We start from the raw sequence: 25,475 nt of genomic DNA on the forward strand, positions 1-25,475 counted from the left end.
AGATTTTGCATGGTAACAGCTCTTTGCCTGCCCCTGTCTCTGTCTCAGAGACAGGCTCCCAAGGCTGGGTCCCTCCTGTCTCTGCTGGAAGGGGAGGCTGCTACACAGGGGGTTTGGCAAGGCCAGAGGGTCCCAAGGAAGACTTGGTGGGGGGAAACAAAACACTGCTGGGGTCAGGGTGAGGGTGGGGGTGGGGTGTTGCTTTGCCAAAGGCCCACAGGTGTTGGGAAGGAAGATGAGTAGTTCTCAGAGGAACAGAGAACCCTGCTCCCCACGGTCATCTCTCAGCAAAAACAGAACACCTCCCCCCCGCCGTGAGAAATTCATCCTAACACTAAATCCCTAGGTCAACAACTTTGGAAACCCTTAGCCCTTCTCCATCGGGCTAGAAGAGCCACAGTGTGGGGGGTGCTACCACTGCAAGTCTGGGTCTCACCAGCATAAGGAAATGACACATACCTGCCATGCCGATAGGGCCTGCCTGTGAGTCACGCCCAGGAAGTGGAGAGGGGAGGACAGGTCAGCCTAGGGGAGGGAGAAGGGGAGGCCCCGGAAAGTGCAGGCTCCTGGTGCTGCCCGGAGGCTCTAACTTTTCAACTCAAGCCCTGCCTCCAGGATGACAAACTGGGTCAGCAAAATGACAGGAGGTTCAGGGCCAGACCTGGATTAGGACAGGCCTGCCCAGACAGGTCAGCGATTTGTGTCCATAAAAGGAAGATCCAAGGGAAACGAGGCCTGCCCTTCTCACCCACAGACCCAGTCAGGTTGGTTAGTAAACATCAGACAGGGCACGCTCAGCGCGTCACCTCCAAACACATAGAGTGTGCTTGCCTGGCACATGGGGCAGGGCTGACTGCAATGATGAATAGGAGGATGAGAAAAATTCCTGAGGGACGCCGTCTGCATCATTGGGATTATCAGTGAAGAGCAGTGTGTGGGTGTGGAGGGGAGCAGGAGGGCTGATAGACTCCACAGCCCAGTCCATCCACATACAGAGGACCCCAGGACCGTACTTCATTGAGAGCACCAGAAAAGCAGGCAGTGGGCCTCAGCCACACCCACACCCCTGGGGAGACCACCTTGGATACCAGAGACAGAAGGGCCCTCCAGCTCCCTTAGTATGACCTAATTTTACAGAGAAGGTGCCTGGAGCCCATGAGCCCCCTACCCAAGGTCCCTCCCTGAAGTCAGAGGGAGAGCTGGGCCATTTTCCCACCCTGCCCAGTCCAGGGCTCGCTCTTTCCTTTAAAAAGCCAAATCCGGGCCAGGTGCGGTGGCTCATGCCTGTAATCCCAGCACTTTGGGAGGCGAAAGTGGGAGTATCGCTTGAGGCCAGGAGTTCAAGAACAGCTGGAGCAACAAAAGGGAGACCCCCATCTGTACAAAAAGTAAAATAAAAAATTAGCCAGGCATGGTGGTACGTGCCTGTGGTCCCAGCTACTCGGGAGGCTAAGATGGGAGGATCACCTGAGCCCAGGAGTTTGAGGCTGTAGTGAGCTATGATTGTACCACTGAATTCCAGCCTGGGCAACAGAGCAAGACCCTATATCAAATAAACAAACAAAAAGGAAACAAAAAAGAAATAAAAAGCTAAATCCGGAGCTAAATAATTTGCACATATGGACATAGAGTGTGGAATAATAGACACTGGAGACTCAGGAGGGTGGGAAGGGGGTGAGGAATAAGAAATTACTTAATGGGTACAATATACAGTATTCGGGTGATGGCTGCACTACAAGCCCAGACTTTACCACTATGCAACGTATCCATGTAACAAAATCACACTCACTTGTACCCCTTAACTTTATACCAACAAAAAGCACAAATCCTACCCACCCTTCCCTACATCACCCCACTGACCATTTGAAAGACCAACACATTTTATTTAGAGAATAATTGGGGGCCCTTCCTGGCTGTCATCTGGAAGGAGAAGAAATCTCCACATCTAGACCTAGAGGGCCAGAGAAATGCAGTTTTGGGTCTTTCTCCCCATCTTGCAAGTGAAAAGATCCCAGGTGCAACATTTGCACAGAACTCTTTCACATCCTTTTCTGAAAGTTCACAGAATATACATGTCATTTGATAGTTCACAGTGTTTTGGGGCATCGTACCCAGGGACATCCTACCCTCTCACCTATGGCCACCCCTTTGTGATTGCATCGCCATGGGGTTCTGCCACGGGATCAGATGTCAGCTAGCTCACAGGTCACACTGGCTTCCACGGTGAAGGAACGGGGCTGGAAGAAGGGAGGGACCTGGAAGGAGGCAGGGCACCAGAAACACTGACTGTTCTTGGGCTGTCCTCTGGCCTCTGTGACAGCTCCCTGTCTCTATCCCTCCCTGATCCCTGCCCGGGCCAGGCCTCCTCTGAGCATCAGCCGTCTCCCATCAGCATGCCCTTCCTTCTCTGCGGCGCTTGCCAGCATCACACATGGATTCCTTGGGTTGTCTGATGCCAGCCCATCTCCCATTCTGGATGTTAAGTTCTGGGAGGTCAGGGAGGACTGTGTCTCTTTATATGTCACCCTAGCCCTAGATTTCTAGTTGGCTCAGTGACATTTGTTGACTGAATAAATGAAAGTGAGCTTTTGCCAATGTGAGAGCATGCAGATGTATGATTTTTCAGTCGCTGTAATAGACAGACCTAATGTTGACTGGGCCCTTCCCCCTTCCCATGCATGGTATGCTGAATAAACCATAACAAAGACACCTTAATCACATCCGAGTGGTAAAGAATAAATTCTCAGGTGTCAGAAATATCCAGAAAAATCTAAAGCAGTGTGTGGGCACTAAAGCTATGGAGGCCACCCAGGTATCAGAGGATGTTGGCCCAGGAGCTGGGGCCGGGGGTTTAACGTTCATGCAGGGTGATTTCTTCAGGCTCCAGACCCTTGTGAGGCAGGGATTAACACAGCAAATACCATCCTGACTACGAGGTGGGCACTAGAAACACTGTTCACCAGCCCTGGGCATGAAGAAGCTTGATCTCTGTCTGGGTCCTACGAAAGAAAGAAAGAGAGAGAGAGAGAGAGAGAAAGTAAAACCCAAAACCTGTGTCATTCTACTTACATGCAGTGGGAATTCTAATCCAAGTAATTAAAATAAAAACAAATCCAGAGATGGTGACAAGTGATTAAAGCAGAGGAAAAAGCAGAACTCTGGAGGGCATTTCCATAAAGCAAAAGCACATAAATACCCTGCTCCTCCTGCCCCAGTCCACAGTCACGATCCATACAACCAAACAACCCACCTTGAGAAAGCGGCAGCAGATGTACATTGTAGATTAGAAAATCAAGAACTGAAGTACGTGAAATAACTTAGGACAATTAAAAGTATATTTGCGAGGCCAGGAGCAGTGGCTCACACCTGTAATCCCAGCACTTTGGGAGGCAGAGGCGGGCAGATTGCTTAAGGTCAGGAGTTTGAGACCAGCCTGGCCAACATGCTGAAACCCTTTCTCTACTAAAAATACAAAAAAGTTAACCAGGCATTGTGGCGCATGCCTGTAGTCCCAGCTACTTGGGAGGCTGTCGCAGGAGAATCACTTGGACCTGGGAGGTGGAGGTTTCAGTGAGCTGAGATCACGCCACTGCACTACAGCCTGGGTGACAGAGCAAGACTATATTTCAAAAATATATATATTTGCAATATCTAAATAGAAAAAAAAAGGTATGCAAAGTCCAAGATGATAATCCTAATGGCTAAAATGGGGAGGGGAGATGTTGAAAAGAAGATAACGCTATAATCCCAATGGACAACAGTTTAGGACATGAGAAGAGAAAGATCAGAGTCAAAGTGTCATAAAATCCTTCCAATCTGGTGAGGAGGATAATGATATTGATTAATCTTAGACCTTAAATTCAAGTATGTGTTAAAAAATTAAAATAATAGAAACCCATTATTAGGTTTTATTTTTAACCAATTATTTCCATTAAAATAATAGAAACCTAATATATAACTTCTAAACCAATAGGCTACAAGATGAGAAAATAATAAGCACATAATCGATACAGTGAAAGGCAAGAGGTGAGAAAAGGCAAAGATGAAGCATGGCAAACAAAATAATGTAGTATACATATACTAAATATATTAGAAATCTTAATAAATAAAGAAGCTTAAATTGCCTGTTAAAAGACAAAGATGCTTAGACTTAATTTTTTAAAAAGCCGGCTATCTGTAGTTTACAAGAAGCAAACCTAAAAACATTAAGATATCAAAAGTTAAAAATAAAGAGACAGAAAAATATAAACCAGTTACTAAGTGAAAGTTGATATTGATATATAAAATAGCAAATAAGATTTGAAGAAAAACATTAAAAATATGATTATGAGGAATCATGTTAAAAAGGAAAAATTTGCCAAGAAGTTACAATCATAAGCTTATATGCACCAAAACACAAAGAATTAAAAATATAAAGCAAAAATGGATAGAAATGCAAAAAGAATTGCTTCTTTTCTTCTTCATGGTTTCATTTGGCCTGAGTGCTACAAAACTGTGTAGCAGTCAACTCAACTGAGGATGGCTTAACTCAGCTAAACCTACAGCAGAGCTATGTCCACTGCCCTGTGCTGCCCTAGGGGAATTTAGATGGTTCTAACAAATCTACCAAGGAGAAGAGGAGCAAAGAGTGAGATAACTAATGAGAAAAAGGGAACATCTACTATGCTTAAGATATTATGCTAAGAACTAAGTAAACCTTCTTATTCAACCTCACAGAAATCCAGTGAGGTTGGATTGGTTACCCCAGTTACTACTAGTAACCCCAATTTACAGAGTAGAAACCGAGTTTCAAAGACATTAAGTAACCTTTCAGAGGTCACATGACTGGGGAACAATAGAGTTTACATTGTAGTCATCTGACATAATCTCCATGAGGCCAGGGACCATATTTTCACTCCATATCCCTAGTATGTAAAACTATGCCTGGCACAGATCAGGCACTTGATAAATATCAGATGAATGGATGAATGCAGCTGTAATTCCAAGCCTGTGCATTTTCTATTATGCCAGAGCACCGACTCTGTTATCTCACTTACTCTTGGCTATCTATATCTTTATCTCACTCAGATCTCCTCTTCAAAAAAGGCATCTCCTAGCTCTAGCCTGACCCATTTCCCCTCTCTCATTCAGAGTTGATAAAGGAGAGAGAAGAAAGCCCAGTTTAACAACAACAGACCCAATTTCCTTCAAAGCTGGTGGTTGGCAAATGATGCTCCTGATAGCGGTTAAGGGAGACAGCAGGCAAGGGGTGGCCCCCTGCACTGGACATTTGCAAGAAAAAGAATTTCCCATTCTCCTCTGCTGTCGGTTGCTGGTTACCTCCCTATCCTACAAGATCATGAGAAGACCCCTGGAAATGATGTGAGGACCATAACGGATTAATATTTAAACACCAACTGAAGTGGCTCTGGAACCATACAAGTGGTGAGAAAATTCTTGGAGACAGAAGAAGTGCCAGAGGAATTTTAATTTGTCACTATTTTTTTGTACTTTTTATTTTGAAATAATTATAGACTCATAGGAAGTTGTACAAATAGCACACAGAGTCCTGAGTACCCTTGACTCATCTTCCCCTAATGGGAACACCTTGTAGAATAATATTAATACCAACACCAGGAAACTGACATTTGTATAATACTTGACTGAACTACAGACCTGATCCCACTTTCACTATTTTTTTACATGGATTCATTTGTATGTGTGGTTGTGCGTGGTATATATGTAGCTCTATGCAATTTCATCCTGTGAACACACTCATGAGACCATCACCACAATCAAGATACAGAACTGTTTCATCACCCTGAAAAGACTTCCTTGGGTTACCCCTTTTAGACACACTCATGCTGCCATCCATCTCCACAACCCCTAGTTTGTTCTCCATCTCTACAGTTTTATCTCTTAAAGGATGTGATGTCAATGGAATCATACAGCATGTGACTTTTTGAGAGGAACATTTTCTTCATTCAGCATAATACCCTTGAGATCTATCCAGGTTGTTGCCCATGTCAATAGTTTCACTTTCATTGCTGAGTATTATTTCATGGTATGAATATACCAGTCTCCCATTGAAGGACATTTGTATTGTTTACATTTTTCCACTATTGACTGCAGCTCTTTGACAAAAGGGTCAGTCCTACTTCAGGTTGCAGAGCCTTCAGAATTCCTGGTGAGCAGTGAGGATCTATACTGCATTCCATGAATTCATTGGCTTTTCAGCTGCAGTTCATTCTTATCAATCCTTCAAGTTTTAAGTAAAACATCAACTTTTCTGCGACGTCTTTGCGTTGATAACCATCTCCGTGGCCAGACTCTTGCAGCTTCCTTATAATCCCATAGATGTCCTTTACTCTTTGCCCTCAGCTCTGGCCCAGGGCCCAACACGGTCAGTGAGCATTTGTTGAATCAAGAGATCAACAGCAAAGCTGTCATCACAGTCTTTTCCTAATACAGGCCACCCCCACCTGTGATCATAACACATTGCTGGAAGCCACATAGAGAGGGACTGTCATCACTAAGGGGGCCACGTTTTCTTACTTGAACAATGTTATAATTACAATATAGATAGGGCCACCAGTAGGACTTTCAGATGGTTCCAAGGTGTTACTATTCTATATAATACTGGAACTTTTTTTTTTTTTTTTTTTTTTTTTTTGAGACAGTCTTGCACTGTCACCCAGGCTGGAGTGCAATGGTGTGATCTCGGCTCACTGCAACCTCTGCCTCCTGGGTTCAAGTGATTCTCCTGCCTCAGCCTCCCAAGTAGCTGAGATTACAGGTGCCTGCCACCATGCCCAGCTAATTGTTTGTATTTTTAGTAGAGACAGGGTTTCACTATGTTGGCCAGGCTGGTCTCAAACTCCTGATCTCGTGATTCGCCAGCCTTGGCCTCCCAAAGTGCTGGGATTACAGGCATGAGCCACCATGCGCGGCCTCAAACTTCTTAATATATAAGTGTATTTCTACAGATCTGATTATTTCGCTAGGAGAGAAGCCTAGAGCTAGAATTGCTCAGTCAGAAGGAATACGCTCTTATATTTCTTAGTACATGCTGCCAAGTTGCTCTCCAGAAAGGTAGCTGTATTGGTTGCCTACTATTGCTGTAACAAATTACCACCGATTTAGTGGCTTAAAATAACACTAATTTATCTTACCATTCTGGTGGTCAGAAGTCCTAAAACCAAGGTGCTAGCAGGGTTGACTTCTTTCTGGGGTGCTAGGGGAGAATCCTTCTTGTCTTTTCCAGCTCCTAGAGGCTACAACATTACTTGGCTCGCCGTTCCTTCCTCCATCTTCAAAACCAGCAGCATAGTCCTTCCGATCTCTCTCTTTTCTCTCTTCTTTCTTTCCTCTCTCTTTCTGACTTCTGCTTCTGTAGTTGCACTGCCTTCTCTTACTCTGACCTTCCTGCCTTTCTCTTAAAAGGACCCTTGTGATAACATTAAGTCCAACCGGATAATCCAAGATAATCTCCCCATCCCACTATCCTTAACTTAATTGCATCTGCAAAGTCTCTTTGGCATGTAAGGTAGCACACACACAAGTTCTGGGATTAGGATGCAGACATCTTTGGGAGGCTGTTATTAGACAGCCTGTAGCAGAATATTAGAGCTAATGCTCCTTTTGAACGAGAACAAAGTATAGTCTAGGGAGTTCAGAGGCAGAATCAAAAATTGCTGCTTACTGTAAGAACATCATTCCCTCAAGACTGAAGTGCAAGGTGGTTTTCAGCTCTAGACATAAGCAGTATAATAAAAATATCATTCTTGAAAATCAGGGATGATTCTGTGGAAAGACCATCCCCTAATACTGACATTGGGTTCCAGCCCCGGAGAGACAGAACAAGAAGCAAACACACAAATTGGTTGGTGAGATCCTACAAGCAGGCCAACAAGACAAAGAAGGCAAGTTCAGTTACCTTCATAGAATAACAATCGTCAAAAAGCCCAGCGGTATGTAAATGATTTATTGACGTATACTTCACACCCTCACTACCTGTTCTTTCTGCAAAGTTTTATTTTGTTCCCAGCAATAACATAATTACACGCTGCCAATTTTCAAGCACTTCGGATGTCACTGTTTTCCTCTGTTTTCCAAGTTTATCAGTCCTCCCAACAGTCAACGTACCTGCTGGCCACAAATCACAAACTGCTTGCACATAGATTGCAAGGGACTTCAATTGTTTCATCTGTCTGCAACGTTCTTTCCCTGCTTGGAAGAATTTCACTGGCTTTCTGTGTGAGACTATTCCTCCTCCCAGGCCATCCTTCTGCTGCTAGTGGAGATGGCTCATCACAGAGCACCATCTCCTTTTCCTCCCCGTCCTGGCCTGGACCACAGGATGGGGCACATTAATCAAGAGGAAGTAAACACAATACCCCACCCTTTTGGCTGTGGAGGTTAGTCCAGAAATGGACACATGATCTTAGCCAAACTAATCAGAGTTCTTCTTTGGCATTTTTTAAACTTTAGCTTGGGGAAAAGGGCTTTTCTCTGGGTGATGGGGCTATGGCTGGGAGCTCAGACACCATTAGCCACCAAGTTCCTTGCTTTTGGCACAAGTTGTTCTGAAAGAATTAAGCCAACATGTCATGACAGTCAGAGATGTGAGAGACAGAAGCAGAGGCAGAGGGGCAGACCCAGAGATGCCTGAGGTTCTGGGATGAGGTCCTGGTTCCCACCATGCCTGAGTTCAGCTACTTCCTGGATCTTCACTTAATTTGAGTATGTGAGCCAAGGTGAATCCTCTCTTTTGGGTTTCTGTCATCTGCAACTAAGAGAGTGCTGGGGCAATAAACAGGGGTGTGAGGCCTGCCTTTCCCTGCTTCATCTTCAATAGCAGGCCCATTTCTGCTGATGCTCTTTTTCCTCTGCTCTTGGGAAACATCTTACAAAGCCACCCGTAGTCAGATCTAAGTGACTGATAAGGTTTATGGAGTTGGCGCTCCAGGCTATTAACTTCATGCAGCTGAGCAGTGGAAATTGTGCCTCCTGAGCAGCCTCCCCTGGGAACAGCCCTACCCTAGTTGCCTCATCTGTTCAAGTGCTGTCTTGGTCTGCCATTACTAGGTAGATATAGGGCTGTGCTATGGTGACCACAGGATCAATGTGTGTGTGTGTGTGTGTGTGTGTGTGTGTGTGTGTGTTAAAGAGAGAGTGAGCACGCATGAGTGAATGAGTTAGGAGCTGTGTTTACTCATACTCACAGATCAGCATGTGAGGGCAGTTAGGCCAAGCTGGGCCTTTCCTATCCCATATGAAGAAAGGACAAGGAGAAGAAAATTCCACAACAGATTGGTAAGCAACATACCCTGCATTTGAGATGTCCTAGCAAAAACCAGCACTTTCTTGGACAAGGAGTGCCATCCCCAAAGCCGAGGGTGATGGACTAGCCTGATGTAGTATCTCCCTATCCACCCCCTACTGCCCTTGAGTATTGGAGAAAAACACGGCCCCCAACATTAACAGCCCAACTGATATGTAGCTCATGGCAAACTTACACCATAAATCTTCCAGGTCCCTTCTGGAGTGGATGCTAAATAAATATTTTTGGATTGCTAACTAAATATTTTTGCAATTAATCCCCTTTAATCCCAAGACTAGATGAGCAGTCCTGTGAAAATGTGGCTCTCCACTTCTCTGTATCCTTTAGGTGACTGTAGCCTGGGCTGGCTTAGGTGAAGGAGACCCCCATACTTCTTAGCCAATCCTTTGTAACTGTTCTTGTTATGCAAAATGCTATGGTACTTCTTCTAGAATCCATCCCCTTGAGTTCAGAATAATAATGTATTAGTCCGTTTTCACACTGCTGATAAAGACATAACTGAGACTGGGCAATTTACAAAAGAAAGGGGTTTAATTGAACTTAAAGTTCCACGTGGCTAGGGAAGCCTCACAATTATGGCAGCAGGCAAGGAGGAGCAAGTCACATCTTACATGGATGGCAGCAGGCAAAAAGAGCTTGTGCAGGGAGACTTCCATTTTTCAAAACCATCAGATCTCATGAGACATATCCACCATCATCAGAACAGTGTGGGAAAGACCTACCCCCATGATTCAATTACCTCCCACTGGGTCCCTCCCACATCACGTGAGAATTCAAGATGAGATTTGGGTGGGGACACAGCCAAACCATATCAAATAATGTGCATCCAAATAAGTAAAAGCTCCTTTTATAGCTGATTCTATAGCAAAAAGAAGTTTACAACCGTGGGCTGGCCCAGATGACCACTCCCCTCCAACCCTGAATACATTAAATAGATCGTGGTCTTGCTCCAACAAGCATTTAGAAGAGGTGAGATGGTTGGGAGGCTTTTCCTGTCTTTTGCTTTTGTTTTTTGCAGGAACACATGTTGGCCTTTCCTTGGCCTTCCATGCGTCATGCCTACACTGGAGACTATGAATTCTATAGGTGAGTAGGTGGGTGAAAAAAGCACTTTGGCAGCTTATCAAGATACGTGCACAGCACTGCTTTAGAAAAAGTAATGGGGTGAGGGGGAGCCACCAGCCTTATGAATTGGTGAGAACTTTGAAAGCTGAGAGAGTCAGGGACAGCAGTGCTTGGAAGAGCAGAAGGGTGTTGGTTGGCTGGGGAGAGGACAGGCAGCCCCCCTTCCGTGGGGCCCCTGAGTCAACCATGATGGGCACAGCAGAGCCGCTGCTGTCAGCTCCCAGCCCAGAGGAAGTGAAGCCCAAACAGCAGACTGAGTCATATTTATTGAAGAGACTACGAGAACAAAAGCTGTAGACAGGAGCTTCTGTGGGGGATGGCATTCAAACTGCTTTTACCATCCCATTAGCAGTTTCTCTTTCCCTTGAGTGGATGGGCTACGTGGGAAGTGGGTTACAAATATCAAACAGAGGTTCCATTTTCACATTGCCCTTCAATGGGTGGTTTTAACCCTACATAACCAGGTGTGTTTTGAGAGATTTGCTGACTGCTGACATTTTAGGTGTAACGTTTCCCCATAGATAAGTCTATGTTTTATTCAAAAGATAACGTTGATGAAATTATCCTGGAGATTGTGAAATGTTGAAAATGGAAAGTTTTACATTGCAAAGACTAGTTGGAGGCATTAGTACACTTTTTTTTTTTTTTTTTTTTTTTTTTTGGCAAAGGATATGTTTGGAAACTCAGTTCTAGCCTCAGATGGAATCCACTGGGACCAGTAGAGGGATAGAAGTCAACAGATTCAGGGTCTAGACAAATTCTTTGTCTGTGTGGCTGTGGAACCTTAGGCAAGTCACTTTTATGCATTCTTATTTTTGTATTTTTATTTTAAAGGTAAATGAAACATTTCTACAATCCCAAATTAATCACTTCTAACATCTTGGAGACCATTTTCTCACCCGTGATTAAAGGGGTTGGACCAGGTGATTATTATGGTTCCTATCGGCTTAATATTCTTTGATTCCATGACTTTCTATTCTATGGGTCCAGGAAGAACATAGATTAAATCCCACTGCTCCTTGTGAAATATCTATCTATCTATCTATCTATTTATCTATCTATCTATCTATATCATTTTTAGACACACGGTCTTGCTCTGCCACCCAGACTGGAGTGCAATAATTATAGCTCATTGCCGCCTGGAACTTCTGGGCTCAAGTGATCCTTCTACCTTAGCATCCTGAGTAGCTGGGACTACAGACTACAGGTGTGCACCACTGTGCCTGCTCCAAGTATGTACGTGTGTGTGTGTGTGTGTGTGTGTGTGTATATATATATATATTTTTTTTTTTTTTTGAGACGGAGCCTTTCTCTCTCCCCCAGGCTGGAATGCACTGGTGTGATCTCGGCTCACTGCAACCTCTGCCTCCCGGGTTCAAGCAATTCTCCTGCCTCAGCCTCTCAAGTGGCTGGGATTATAGGCATGTGCCACCAACACCCTAATTTTTGTATTTTTAGTAGAGACGGGGTTTCACCATGTTGGCCAGAGTGGTCTCGAACTCTTAACCTCAGGTGATCCACCTGCCTTGGCCTCCCAAAGTGCTGGGATTACAGGCATGAGCCACCTTGCCCAGCCCCAAATACTTATATTTTTTAAAAGTTAGTTACAACTGGGGTTAATAGTTCGCACTTGTGTTATGTCTGACCTCTTGCAACTTTATTATGAAGCAGGAGTTCCCCCGCTTATTAACAGGAGGCTCTACTGATCTTTGCCCTGAAGTCACGGGACTGGAGAATGTGTAACAGCAAGGTCCCTGAGTGGGGTTGCACCCCTCTCCCCAAAGGGCATTGAAATGGATCTTCCAGACACATCCAGAGCTTTGAGAGCTCTGAATCTCCTATCTTATCTGCTGAGATGCTGTTATTTGGAGACCCTATAATTGCCTGGGGGAAGTCTCTCAGAAGAGAATGCAAATGTCTCTGGAATGTTTGCTCATCCTTGGCCAGACTCCCAATCTACAAGGTCTCAATAACATGCAAATTCTATTTGTTCATCCCTCTGCTATTTGACTTACTGTGACTGACGTTATGCATTTTTCAATGTATTGCTTAATGTATCCTCCATTTGCAAATTCTACTATCTTTTAGGCTGCTACCAAACACACAGCCACCATGGAAGTAACCATGACATAAACTTCAAACACCTACACCAGCGATTGCTTCCCTGTACCTTTATCATGCTTTGAGTATGCTCTGACTCATTTGTTTTCCTTACTGAAAGAACAGAGTTATATACATTTCCGTGCTAGGATGAGAAGACTGCAGAATGTTACTGGGCTGAGGTCTTGACTGGGTGATAACCAGCCACCTCGGTCAAGGGGCCACTGTGAACAGAGAGTAGAAGTATTGCTGCAATCTATCCTGACAACTTTAGGACAAAGACTGCCTGTGATGAAGGAGTCTGTTCTGTCTAGGGTGGCCCTTGATGGGCAAGCAACCATCACCTCTCAGTTTGTCACAATATTAGGATTTAAGGGGGTTTTAGACATTTTGGAATCTCATTTCATTTTACAGGTACAAAAATGGGACCAGGTTTGTCCGAGAAAATTATTCTAAAATTTGTAAAACATCTTGAAATGTGTACAGGATATCGATGCATATTATTTCCTTTGAGCTTTTTAGCAACTCTGCATGAGACATGCCAGGTGCTCTTCGCTCCATTTTACAGGGGAATGAAAGGAATCTCAGGGCTGTTGGGTGTGGGGCCCAGGATCAGAGCTGAGGTCTTCAACCCTGCCCCGCGTTCCTGCCAATGCACTGTGCTGCCTTCTAAGAATCCAACTCCAAAACTGGCTTTAGCTTGAGGTTTGAAAGGAAGAACAAAGAGGCAGAGATGGAAGGACAGGAAGAGGATATTTAACGGGTTCTCTGACTGTATGCCATGTGGTTTATTACAGAGTTCTATTTGTACTTTATGTAATTGCCATCTTTGCCCTATGAGGCAAATATTCCAACCCCTCTCGAAAATTAAGACTTAAAGAGGTTAAAGAAACTTGACCTAAGTCATACAGTTAAGACCAAAAAACAAACAGAAAAAGGGATCTGGGATTGGAAATACACTTTTAGACTCTAGACTCTCTGGCCTTCTCTGTTGTTTTCTGGGTGCAACATGACACCCTGGAAACTTCAGTTAAGTCACAATGATCCAATTTCTAATAAGGACACCAGAAGAGAGCAGGAGGCAGGTCTCAGTCCCCTCTGTTTGGCATCAGACCCAGTTGTCTGAGGCTGGGATGCACAGGAACATGAGAAATAGTAATGAGGGAGAAACATGCCTGATGGGGTGTTGGAAAGACAGAGGCATAGGTACTGGGAGGACAGGTTAGCTGCAAGGTGGAGGTCCATGCAGTGTCAGGGCATGGAAGAACAGCCTCCAAATGGAAGAGGCAGTGGTGAATGGCTTGGGATGTGGGGGGATGTGGCTTGGTACAGGGCAGGGCTGCGTGGGAGCAGAGAGGATTCTGCAAGCTGCCCAGCCTGCATCACTGGCATCCTGAGAACAAGTGCAAGCAGAGAGATCCGGCCCTTCAAGAACCACCTACCCAGCCACCCCCACAAAGATATTGCCCAATGCCAAGTAGAAGCCAAGCAACAACCAATTTGGGCCCCCGGATGATGAGCCACTATCTCTGGAGCATAATGCTGGCCACCTCTGACAATTACTTTCCTCTAGCTGCAAAGAGAACCAGGGAACTGTTTGTATTGTCTGCAGTCCTTCACATACAGTGCTGGGAGGTGCGATCGCACTTCTCTTACTGGTTGCTAAGCATATCGTTACTAGGCGACGGCATCAAGATGATGCACAAGGCTGGAGTTCCAGGAGGTGTGTGTGCTGGAGTGTGTGCACGCCAGGAAGAGCTGGAAAGTGGAGTGGGAAGAAAAGGGGGTTCTATTGATTTTGCTTTGACTGAGGGGTCTTGGCAAGCGAAATTTAGGAGAGTCCTGCCATGCAGAGGAAACAGGGCAGAGATCACGCTACTCCCGCACGGCTGGAAACAAGCAAAGAAACATCTGAATATTCGTAACATAGGAAAAGGGCCAGATCTGGCTTAAAGCTGCTCCCCAAGAAGAGTCTCTCAGAGTAGACAGACTTTAGACATCCAGTTTCACTGGCTTTCAACTTTGGGGATATTTCTGTTTTTTCCCATATGCTACTCGGTTCTCATTTTATCTAGAGGTCGTTTTATTTATCTGGAGATTGTTTTATCTGAATTGAAAAGCACCTTGGGTTTGTGAAATGTGAGACCTCTCCAGGTCCACATTGCTAGGGCGTGATGCTGTTGAAGCCAGAAGAATGGGCTGCTGCAGAGAGAAGGAGCTCCCCATCTCTGTGGGTGTTTAAACAGACTGGACACCCGCTTGGCATGAGAGCTTCTTGGAAGAGCAGCTTTGAAAGAGAAGCAGGGGAGGAAGGCAAGAGGTAGTGGGGCCAAATGCATGAGAGGTAGAGATACAGTGATTGCAGAGACTAGGTAAAATGCATGAGAGGTAGAGATACAGTGATTGCAGAGACTAGGTAAAGTCAGCTGGCTAGATGATGGCAAGGCAGAATGTTCTGGCTGAATTGTGTCCCCCAAAATTCCTATGTTGAGGTCCTAACTCACAGTACTTCACAATGGGACTGTATTTAGAGATGGGTCTTTAAAGTGGTGATTATAATGGGACCATTAGGATTGGCCCTAATCCAGTATGGCTGGTGTCTTTATAAAAGGAGGAGATTAAGACACACACACAGAGGGATGACCATGTGAGGACACAGGCAACAGACGGCATTTGCAAGCCAAAGAGAGGCCTCAGAAGAAACCAGCCATGCTGACACCTTGATGTTGGACTTCCAGCCTCCAGAACTGGGAGAAAATAAATTTCTGTTGTTGAAGCTGCCCAGTCCATGGTACTTTCTGATGACAGTTGAACAAACTAACATAAGAATGGCTGGGCACATGGTAGCTCATGCCTGTAATCCCAACATTTTGGGAGGCCGAGGTGGGTGGATCTCGGCTCACTGCAACCTCTGCCTCTGGGATTCAAGTGATTCTCCTCCTTCAGCCTCCCAAGTAGCTGGGATTACAGGTGCATGCCACCATGCTCAGCTAATTTTTTTATTTTTAGTAAAGACGGGGTTTCACCACGTTGGCCAGGCTGGTCTCGAATTCCTGACCTCAAGTGATTCACCCGCTTCAGCCTCCCAAAGTGCTTGGATTACAGGCATGAGCCACAGTGTCCAGCTCAGCCATGACTTTTTAAGATGGCAACAGAATAACTGATCTAGAAGTGGAGAGCCAGAAAGGCACGACATCCGAAAACCCATCTCATGCAAAGAAGAGGGGAAGTAACTCTTGATGTTAAGCCTAGATCAGGGGATAATGGGGTGGGTAGCTCCCTATCATTGAGGGCTGTCAAATTGCAAAACAGTCATCATTCTGGGCTATTGCCAAGCGCAGTTCAGCACCAAAGGAGCATGAGTTTCAGAAAGTTTGGCTCAGTGAAAGAAAGAACCTTTCAGCCATGCATTATCCAACAACTGGAATGAGGTGTTGGGATGAATCATTCTCAACAGGTGCTCAAGGAAAAGACGACCTCTCTCCATGAAGAGGAGTTTGGGCTGGATGACTTTTAGTGGTCTATCCCCACTTTCCCCCCAAATAATTTGTTGTTCAATGGGGATATTTCTGGTCCTTCACGATGTTCCGTTTTTCTCTGATGAAAGGAGACTGCTCGTCACTTTCTCCATCGCTCTCAGCAGCATGAAGAGCAGAAAGCAACCTTTTTTTTTTTCCCCTTCTGAGACAGTGTCTGACTCTGTTGCCCAGGCTGGAGGGTAGTGGCACAATCATGGCTCACTGTAGCCTCAACCTCCTGGGCTCAAGAAATCTTCCCACCTCAGCCCCCTGAGTAGCTGGGACTACAGGCGTGTGCCACCAGACCAGGCTAATTTTTGTGTTTTGTACTTTTTTTGTGTGGAGACAGGGTCTCGTCATGTTGCCCAGGCTAGTCTTGAACTCCTGGTTCAAACGATCTGCCTACCTCAGTCTCCCAAGTGCTAGCATTACAGGCAAGAGCCATAGCACCCCACAAAGAAAGCAAATACCTTTAAGAAAACAGAGTGAAAACACAGATCCACATAACCTCTTTTATGAGCTCTTCCCCATCTGCAAACAGAAAACTAGCTCAAAGAGGGCAAACTACCTGTAACATATGCCATAGTCCTGAGCAACCAGACTTGTAGTTGAAGTCTTAACTTCAACTTCAAAATTGCAAGAGGGAATGAGGAACATTGGGGTAGGAGAAACAGCTCTTCTGGCAGAGGGGTGAGACATGAATCTTCTTTGGGGAACAAGGAGTTTGGACACCTGTGATCTGGTGTCTCAGACAGGCTCAGTCACTTTGTAGCCAGTGGTGTGAGCATCTCCTGCTCCTCTAAGTTCCTCACCATGGCCCCAACCCCTCACTGTGGCCTCCAGGATCACGAGGTCCTGGTTTCCATGTGGCTGCTGGATCTGGGGCTTGTATACACATTTTTACCTGACTTGCCTTCCCATTAATGTCATAGGTTTTATGTGTTTTCCATGCCTGGAATCACCCATATGTCATAGAAGCTGCCTGCCTCTCATTTCCTCCTTTGATCAGAAAGTCAGCATAGAAGTTCTGCACAGATAGGTTGCTGGGTCCCATCATCAAAATGTCACATCTGCAGGCTGGGGAAAGCAAATACTTCCCAGAATTCATTCACAGTCAGAATCATCCACACCCCACTCCTGGCTCAGCTTGCCTTTGCAGGGGAATCAGGAGGATTCTCCAATAAAGGCTGTTCTCCAGGCCACTAAGCCCCTCACTCAAAGCAGCCCCACCATTCCCCAGGGACAGGCAGGTCCTCACTGTGGCCCAGATGTCAACATGGGAAGCTCGGCCCCAAGGATGTGGCATGTGTTTAAACACATATAAAAGATGAAGAGGAGATGGTAGCAGAAGTCCTCCTAAGAAGAAAACCATTTAGAAACATGCACCTGCTAAATCATTGCAGTTAGAAGATGAGGCCCGAGGAAGCTGGGGTGGTATAATTTGTTCATTGCTGTGGGAAAAGAGGGAGAAATAAAAGCAAAGAGGTGGCCAAAGTAGTAGTGGAATGGGAATACCCCATGATCTGACCCTCTCCATAACACTTTTTGAGACACAGTCTCACTGTCTCCCAGGCTGCAGTGCAGTGGTGCCATCTTGGCTTAGTGCAACATCCAGCTCCTAGGTTCAAGTGATTCTCCTGCCTCAGCCTCCCGAGTAACTGGGATTACAGGTGCCCACCACCATGGCTGGCTAATTTTTATATCTTTAGTAGAGACGAGGTTTTGCCATACTGGCCATAAACTCCTGACCTTAAGTGATCCGCCTCTCTTGGCCTCCCAAAGTGCTAGGATTACAGGTATGAGCCACTGCGCCTGGCCTCTTTCCCTAATACTCTTCCTCCCTCCTTCCTTCCTCCAGGAAAAATCGTAAGTGTTATGTATGGTCTGAGACTTCTTGGGGTCATTGGTGAAGGGGCTGAGGTGTGTGTCCTGGAGTGACGTGGCTAAACAAGATGCAACAGTACAGAGGTGGCAGAAGCATGAGGAAGTGAGTTTACACCTGGACAGACGCTTAGACAGACCAAGGGAACCCTGGGCTGAGGGACTGAAGTTTCTGCCAAGTTCCATAGAATGGATGAGGGATGGGGCCCTGGGTGACCTTAGTTATCTGTATTTCTGTCTTCTAGTAATATACGCCATCAATACAAGTAACAGCTACATGGATTGAATACTTATTACATGTAGCACACCAATGAATGCTAAGTGCTTTATATAGGTATGTGTATGATCCCCTTTTAACCTTTGTAATATCCCTTAAGGAAAACACCGCGGTTGTCACCCTTCAGCATGCAGGAAAGCTGAGGATGGGAGGGGTCAGAACGTGCTGAGGTCACGTGGCTGGGAAGTAGAGGGGCCACACCTTGAGAAGCCCTCGCTCCTAACCCTTGGGACCTGCCTTGCTGACAGAGTGTAAATTGTGTGCAAACCGGATGTTTGTCCTTCTCCACAGGGAGACATATTGCTCCAAATTTAAAAGAGCAATAATATCAGTTCCAACCTCATGCTGGGGAGGGGAGGTCTTGGGGAGAGAGAAGTGGGAGAGGGCGCACAAATACATGGGCTGAGGTGTGTGCCATTTCCCTGAAGAGTAAAATACGGGCAGGAACTGAGTCTAGGAGTCCTTTCTCCAAACTTAGTGCATTTTCCTCTAGTTACAGCACTGATGAAAAAAATTTTTTTATTTTTTATTTATTTATTTTTTTGAGACAGAGTGTCACTCTGTCACCCAGGCTGGAGTGCAGTGGCGCAATCTCGGCTCACTGCAAGCTCCGCCTCCTGGGTTCACGCCATTCTCCTGCCTCAGCCTCCCAAGTAGCTGGGACTACAGGCGCCACCACCACGCCCGGCTAATTTTTTTGTATTTTTAGTAGAGACAGGGTTTCACCATGTTAGCCAGGATGCTCTCAATCTCCTGACTTCGTGATCCGCCCGCCTCAGCTCCCAAAGTGCTGGGATTACAGGCGTGAGCCACCACGTCTGGCGAAAAAAATTTTTTTAAAGGAGAAAGGACAGAAGGCAGGCGACATGGTAACAGTGAATGAATAAGGTAAAGGTTGAATGGGGTTGTCAAGAGCACTTCTGTGGCATTGGGCTGAGACTGGCTGAATGTGCATTCTGTGAGCTGGGCATCCCTTCCGGGGTGACGGGTCATTAGACAGATGTAAAAAAGCAACAAAGGGCAGTCATTCCCAGACAGGTATCTGGAACACTCCAGGGCTTTGGGGACTACATGGGGTCCCCAGGTCAGGGGACTCCATGTGCCTGGAAAACACCAGTGGCTTCATTTCAAAGTCATTTGTGATTTTCACAACAAAGTAAAAGAGCAAGACCTTGAGCCAGGCTTGAGGGAGAGGAACCACGTTTGGAAGTGACTTGAGAGGGGAAGGGAGCAATGGGAGGGCTTGGCTGTATGTCAGCTGAGAGATCCAAAAGAAGAAGGTGGATCTGGAAGATGTACAAGAACAAGCAAAAAACAAACAAACAAACAAACAAAGAAGGATCAATCATAAAATGAAATTCCTGAGGCTGACTTGGATGTCAAAGTCTGCACATTTTTTTGCCTGAGGAAAACATTCTTAATGCAGCTCTGGGGGTGGTAGTTCCCTGAGCGATGCTGATTAGTAATCAAATTATTTTCAAGGCTGATGAGCACATTGGACCCTGGCACTCAGCGACATCAGCTCAGGGGTGGCTTCACAAACGCCTCCTCTTCTCTGCTACCCAGGCCTTGGTAGGTGTGTTTCGAGAGCTGGTGGCCAGCAAGGGCCAATGTAAACAGGTCTCTTGTTTTTCAGGCCCTTCTCACTGCAATTCAGCAGACATGGATGGAACACGTCTTCTATGTGACCCACTGAGGGGGGACACAGGTGCCAGGACTCCATCCTCAGGACTATAGTCTAAATGGGGAAGGCACACGTCCAATGAAAGATAAAATAAGGCAGAAGGAAAGTCCTAACTGAGTCAGGAAGAAGAGTGTGAGATCAGAGGAGCACAGATGGGATGAACCCAGGGCGCTGGGAGAAGGGCACAGCAGAGGTGGCACAGGGGGAGGGTTTGAAGGAATCTGAGAGGTGGGAATTTAGAAAGCCTGGGAGAGGCAGTCTTGCCTTTGAGAACACCGGGAACGAAGACAAAAATCTGGGGAAGCCAACCAAGTCATCAGGGCGCCGTGGGCAGGAAAGGAAACATAGTCGTTGTTTCAACCAGGGTGGGCACCAAAACTATTTCTGAAGCATTAAGAACAAAGCAGGCTGGGGTCAGTGGCTTCTCAGGAGGCTGAGGTGGGAGGATCATTTGAGCCGGGAGGTTGAGACTGCAGTGAGCTGTAATTACACTGCTGCACTCCAGCATGGGCAACAGAGTGAGACCCTGTCTCAAGGGGTTCGGCGGGGGGGGGTGCGGAAAAGAACAAAGTAAAGCAAAACCAAAGAGAATAAGAAATGACTGCCTGGGCACAACAGCAGACAGGCACAGAAATGTCTTAAAATCTCACCTGTGAGGTAGGGGGTTCTGATACACACCCCTAAGGAACAGAATTGCAAAGGTGCTTGAGGGTACGTCCCTGTGGGGGAACCTCCACTGCAGTGGTTCTCAAAGTGGGGTCCCCAGGCCAGCAGTGTCCACATCACTTGCAATCCTGTGGGAAGTACAATTCTTGCTCTCCCCAGATGTACTGTGGCAGAAACTATGGAGTTGAAGCCCGGTTTAAAAGCCGTGCAGCCAGGTGGGGTGGATCATACCTGTGTAATCCCAGCACTTTGGGAGGCTAAGACAGGAGGATCACTTGACCCCAGGGGTTCAAGACCTGGCAACAGAGCAAGACTATCTGTACAAAAAAATTAGCTGAGTGTGATGGTGGGTGCCTGTAGTCCCAGCTACTAGGGAGGCTGAGGTGGAGGAGATTGCTTGAGCCTGGGAGGTAGAAGCTGCATTGAGGTATGACTGCACCATTGTACTGGAGGCTGGGCAACAGAACAAGACCCTGTGAAAAACAAACAAAAAACGCACAAAACACCCCCACAGCACCGCAAGTGATTCTGATGCCACTGACTCCATGCTGTGCTGAAGGACTGCAGTGAGTCCAAGGACTGTCCGCCTTGGTCATGACACACACCTCCCCTTGGAACATTCTCCACTGAGGTGGCCACATCCTGGGGCCAGGGAGTCCTCCACTCACTCAGCTCTTTTGGGAGTAGATGAGCTTTTGTGGGTCTTGTTCTTGTCTGAATCTCTCTGATGCCCCTCATTTCCACAGGTATCAGAGATCATCCCAAAACAAGCACTTTTTCCTCGAATCTTTCCCCTAAAAGTTCTCCGCATCTGAACAAATGTTTCCACAGTGTGAGCTCCATATCCTGACATTTGCTAGATTATGATTGGGAGACAAAGGGGCACAAGACGGGGGCCCGTCTTTCCTTCATCCCATTTAGCAACACATGTACTTGTGAAAAATAATTTTATCTCAAGAAAACATGTGCCAGGCATAAACGGATGGTACAGCCAAGAGCTCTGGGAGGAGGGGCACTGGGGGAGGTAGAACGTGAGGACGCCCTTCCCTCCACCACAGTGCCTTCTAGTCCTGAACATCCTCTATGTGCCATCATCCCGATGGAATAGCTGAGCCCAACTGTTGGGGCAAAAATAGCTGCCAGGCCATCCCCTTGCTCTCCAGGTAGGTATCCCCTTCATCTGTCTCTCCCTCTGCACCTCTTGCTGACAGCTGGCTGGTTCTTACCCATCTGGCCAAGCCCTGTCTGTTCTGTCTGCCCCCCTCCCCACTGCACATATGCAAACAGCAGCAAGAGGCAGGAAGTGGGTTCTTCCTTCACCAGCCCTGCTGGCCAGCGGCCAGTGTGGCAGCTTCAATGCCTGAGCAGCAGTCAGCAGCCTGGGCCATGCCCCTAGAGGGCTGGCACCTCCCGCTTGCTGCACCAGCTCAGCCCTGCCTGCAGCCCTGGCCACTCCCCAGACATGCCTGTCTGCCCATGCCCAGCCAAGGCTTCTCCATGCTTGGTGCAAGAGCTCCTGCAGCCTGGGGCCAAAGTCCTCTTTAAACAAAAATCTGCCTCTCTTCCCTGCTTAAAAATTCCTGCAACTGTCTATCCTATCCTATCTATCCTATTGCTTCCTGTCACTGGAGAATGATGTCCAACGCTAAGCCACCAGGATCAAGGGTCTCTATAGCATTCCCGCCTTATCTCCACTGTGCTCCTGCTAGACCCAGCCACCCTCAGATGTTCCCAGCTTCCCAAACAGGCCCCATTTATTCAGTGCCTTCTTATCTTTGCATATGTTGTGCTCTCACCCGGTAAAGCACCTCACCTCACCACCCTTTTTCTGTCTGGCACACTCCTATCTATTCTTCAAAACCCTTCCCAGCACCACCTAACTATGAAGCCTTTTGGGCCTCCCCTTGGTAAAGTTGGTAGCTCTGGCCTTCCTGCCTCCATGGCATCTGTTCTACTGTCATGCAGAACATCTGTTCTCACTGTGGCTGCCTGCATTACTTTTCATCTTGAGAATAACACTCCTTGTTCACCTCCGAAACCACTAATGCCTTGCATGGTACCTGGCCCATAGCAGGTGCTAAGTGATGTGGAGCTAGGCTTTAGATTCACCATGTCAAAGCCACCAATTCTACATTCTCAAAAATAGGAAATATGGCTTCAAGGAGGCACATAGACTCGTTCCTTGCAGATGTTTAAAGCTGAAAGGAAAACAGCCACCTGCTAGGACAGGTGAGACTCCGTCCTGACCAACAGGCACAGAAGAAAGGACTAGGTGTCGCTGTCACTGGGAACACTGGGATCCTGCCCAGGAATGGACTAAAATTCTATGGAAGGGATCTGGATGCTTCTCTGATAGACGGTGACCTGAACTCCTAATTCTGAACCTGCCAACCACCATCAGTAAAGGAAAGGAGTCCAGGTCATATATGTCCACACTGCTATGTACTGTCCCTGGTCCCCTGATCCCCAACTCCAACCACATACACTCCAGAGTCAACTACGCCGGAGCCTGCCCGCTATGTTACCACCCTGCTGGTCTTTCCATTGTCCCAACTTCTTCCCTTTCCAGGGTCTGAGCCTTTAAAGGTCATCTCTCAAGCTTTTGCCCATGTCTCCGTGCCCATGTCAGGCCACAGCTTCCTTTCTTATCTTCTTGCCCAATATTCTTCCTCTTTCTCTCTCTTACCCCAAACTCTAGAGTACCATTTGCCAGCTCACACATTTTCTTAAGAAAGGACCAATGGTAAAGGATGGGGAGGGGGCTGTGACTCTCTGCAGTTGGTGGCGAATCGTGGTGAGTGTGGCTTCTGAGATGGATCAGACTGTTTCATCGCAGAGAAGGTAGAAGGAGAGACCTCCAGAGCCACCACACACAACACCAGCAACCCAGAAGCCTTTGTGCTGATGGAAAGAGCAATGAAGAGCTGGTGGGCCCACCCAAGAAAACCCTTGTTATCAGGTCACGTGCCCACAGGTCCCACTCTGGTGACTTACAACTCTGGACCAAGGCCTACAATCACATCACTTGATGTCTGAGTTTCTCGACTGCCTCCAGGACCCTGCGCAGCCTTAGTTCCTTCCCATTTTTAAGGAAGATGATAAAGATACTCCAGGCGACAGAAAATAGTGTCTTGTTTCCAATCTGTAACTGCAAACTTGTTCTTTAAACAATTTTATATATGGTTCCATAAAATGTAAATTAAAGACCAAGGCTGATTTACTAAGTGGGGATTAGAAAATCCTAAACAAAGAGGGAAAGATTGGTCTGGTTGCTTGATTGGTTTACTTGCTTGCATTTCTTCTTTTGTTCATTCATTCATGAGTCCACTGTCCATCCATCCATCTACTTATTTTTAAATATCACGTTTGCTTGAATAGGAGGTAAAGCTCTCTACCTTCCCAAATTATCTGCCGGAAAAGAGAAAGTTTATATCCAAGCCCTTACAGAATCTTTCATATTATGGGTTGCTTTCTCAATTATCTTATTTTGAACAACAATATACTGTTTGGGAAAAGTATTAGCACTCCAATCAAGGCTAGTTTGGGATGCTTACGAAGGTTACTTAAAAGAATTGGTTTTTATGAAAAAAAAAAACCCACCATACTATAATATAGATTCAGCAATTTTTCTTTTTAAAATTTTTTTCTTTCTTTCCATAGGTTTTTGGGGAACAGGTGGTGTTTGGTTACATAAATAAGTTCTTTAGTGGTGATTTCTGAGATTTTGATGGACTTATGCCACTGGAGCAGTATATACTGTATCCAATTTGTCTTTTATCCCTCACCCCCCTCCCACGCTTCCCCTTGATTCCCCAAAGTTCATTGTATAATTCTTATGCCTTTGCATCCTCATAGCTTAGCTCCCTCAGCAATTTTTCTTGAGGGCATAACCTCAAAATTTCAAGTGCTAAATGTTGTAAACAAACCTTTAAAAGATCATTGTCTAAAAAGCAGTGTACTGAGTCGTTATACTGTTGACATAAAAAATAAATACTTTATAAAGGATTTGAACAGACATTTTTTCCCAAGAAGACATACAAATGGCCAATAAGAACATGAAAAGATGTTCACCATCATTAATTATCAGGGAAATGCAACCAAAAACCATAGTAAGATACTACTTAATCCCCACAGGAATGGCTAACATCAAAATTACAGACAACAACAAGTGTTGGCAAGAACATGGAGGTGTTAGAACCAACAAGTACTGCTGATGGGAATAAAAAATGAGGCAGTTGCTGTGAAAAACCATTCAGCAGTTCCTCAAAATGTTAAACAGAGTTGTCACAGGACCCAGCAACTCCACTCTTAAGTTTATAGCTCAGAGAAATGAAAACATATGTCCAAAAAAAACTTGTACGTGAATGCGTATAGCAGCATTATTTACAATGGTCAAAAAGTGGAAACAACCCAAATGTTTATTAACTAATGAAGAGATAAACAAAATATGGCATATCCATACAACAAAATATTACTCATCAATAAATATAAATCAAAATGAAACGAAGCACTAATAGATGTTACAACATGGATGAAGTTTCAAAACACTGTGCTAAGTGAAAGCAGCCAGTCACGAAAGGCCACAGTGTTGTATGATTCCATTTATATGGAATGACCAGAAAAGGCAGATCCATAAAAATAGAAAGTAGATAGTCTTGCCAGGGTATGGGGGAGTGGAGAACAGGGTGTGACTGTTGATGGTACGGGGGTTTCTTTTTGGAGTGACGAGAATGTTCTGCAATTAGATAGCAGTGACGGAGGGCCAGGCACGGTGGCTCACGCCTGTAATCTCAGCACTTTAGGAGCCCAAAGCGGGCGGATCACTTGAGCTAGGAGTTCAAGACCAGCCTGGCCAACATGGTGAAACCCTGTCTCTACTAAAAAATACAAAAACTAGCCGGG

The 25,475-nt window shown here is 45.9% G+C and overlaps 1 protein-coding gene and 1 long non-coding RNA gene across 6 annotated transcripts in view; one reads left to right on the forward strand and one right to left on the reverse strand.

Annotated features, from left to right (window-relative positions):
* Window positions 1-25,475, reverse strand: part of LOC105482017 (protein tyrosine kinase 2 beta) — a 136,041-nt gene that overhangs the window by 98,123 nt on the left and 12,443 nt on the right. The window lies entirely within an intron of this gene.
* LOC139355888 (uncharacterized) lies at window positions 10,125-15,293 on the forward strand. The gene is made up of 3 exons (XR_011607145.1): window positions 10,125-10,408; window positions 11,282-11,370; window positions 15,159-15,293. It is a non-coding gene; the product is annotated as an uncharacterized lncRNA (long non-coding RNA).

Source organism: Macaca nemestrina, chromosome 8, assembly GCF_043159975.1.
Source record: "Macaca nemestrina isolate mMacNem1 chromosome 8, mMacNem.hap1, whole genome shotgun sequence".
Taxonomy (NCBI): Eukaryota; Metazoa; Chordata; class Mammalia; order Primates; family Cercopithecidae; genus Macaca; species Macaca nemestrina.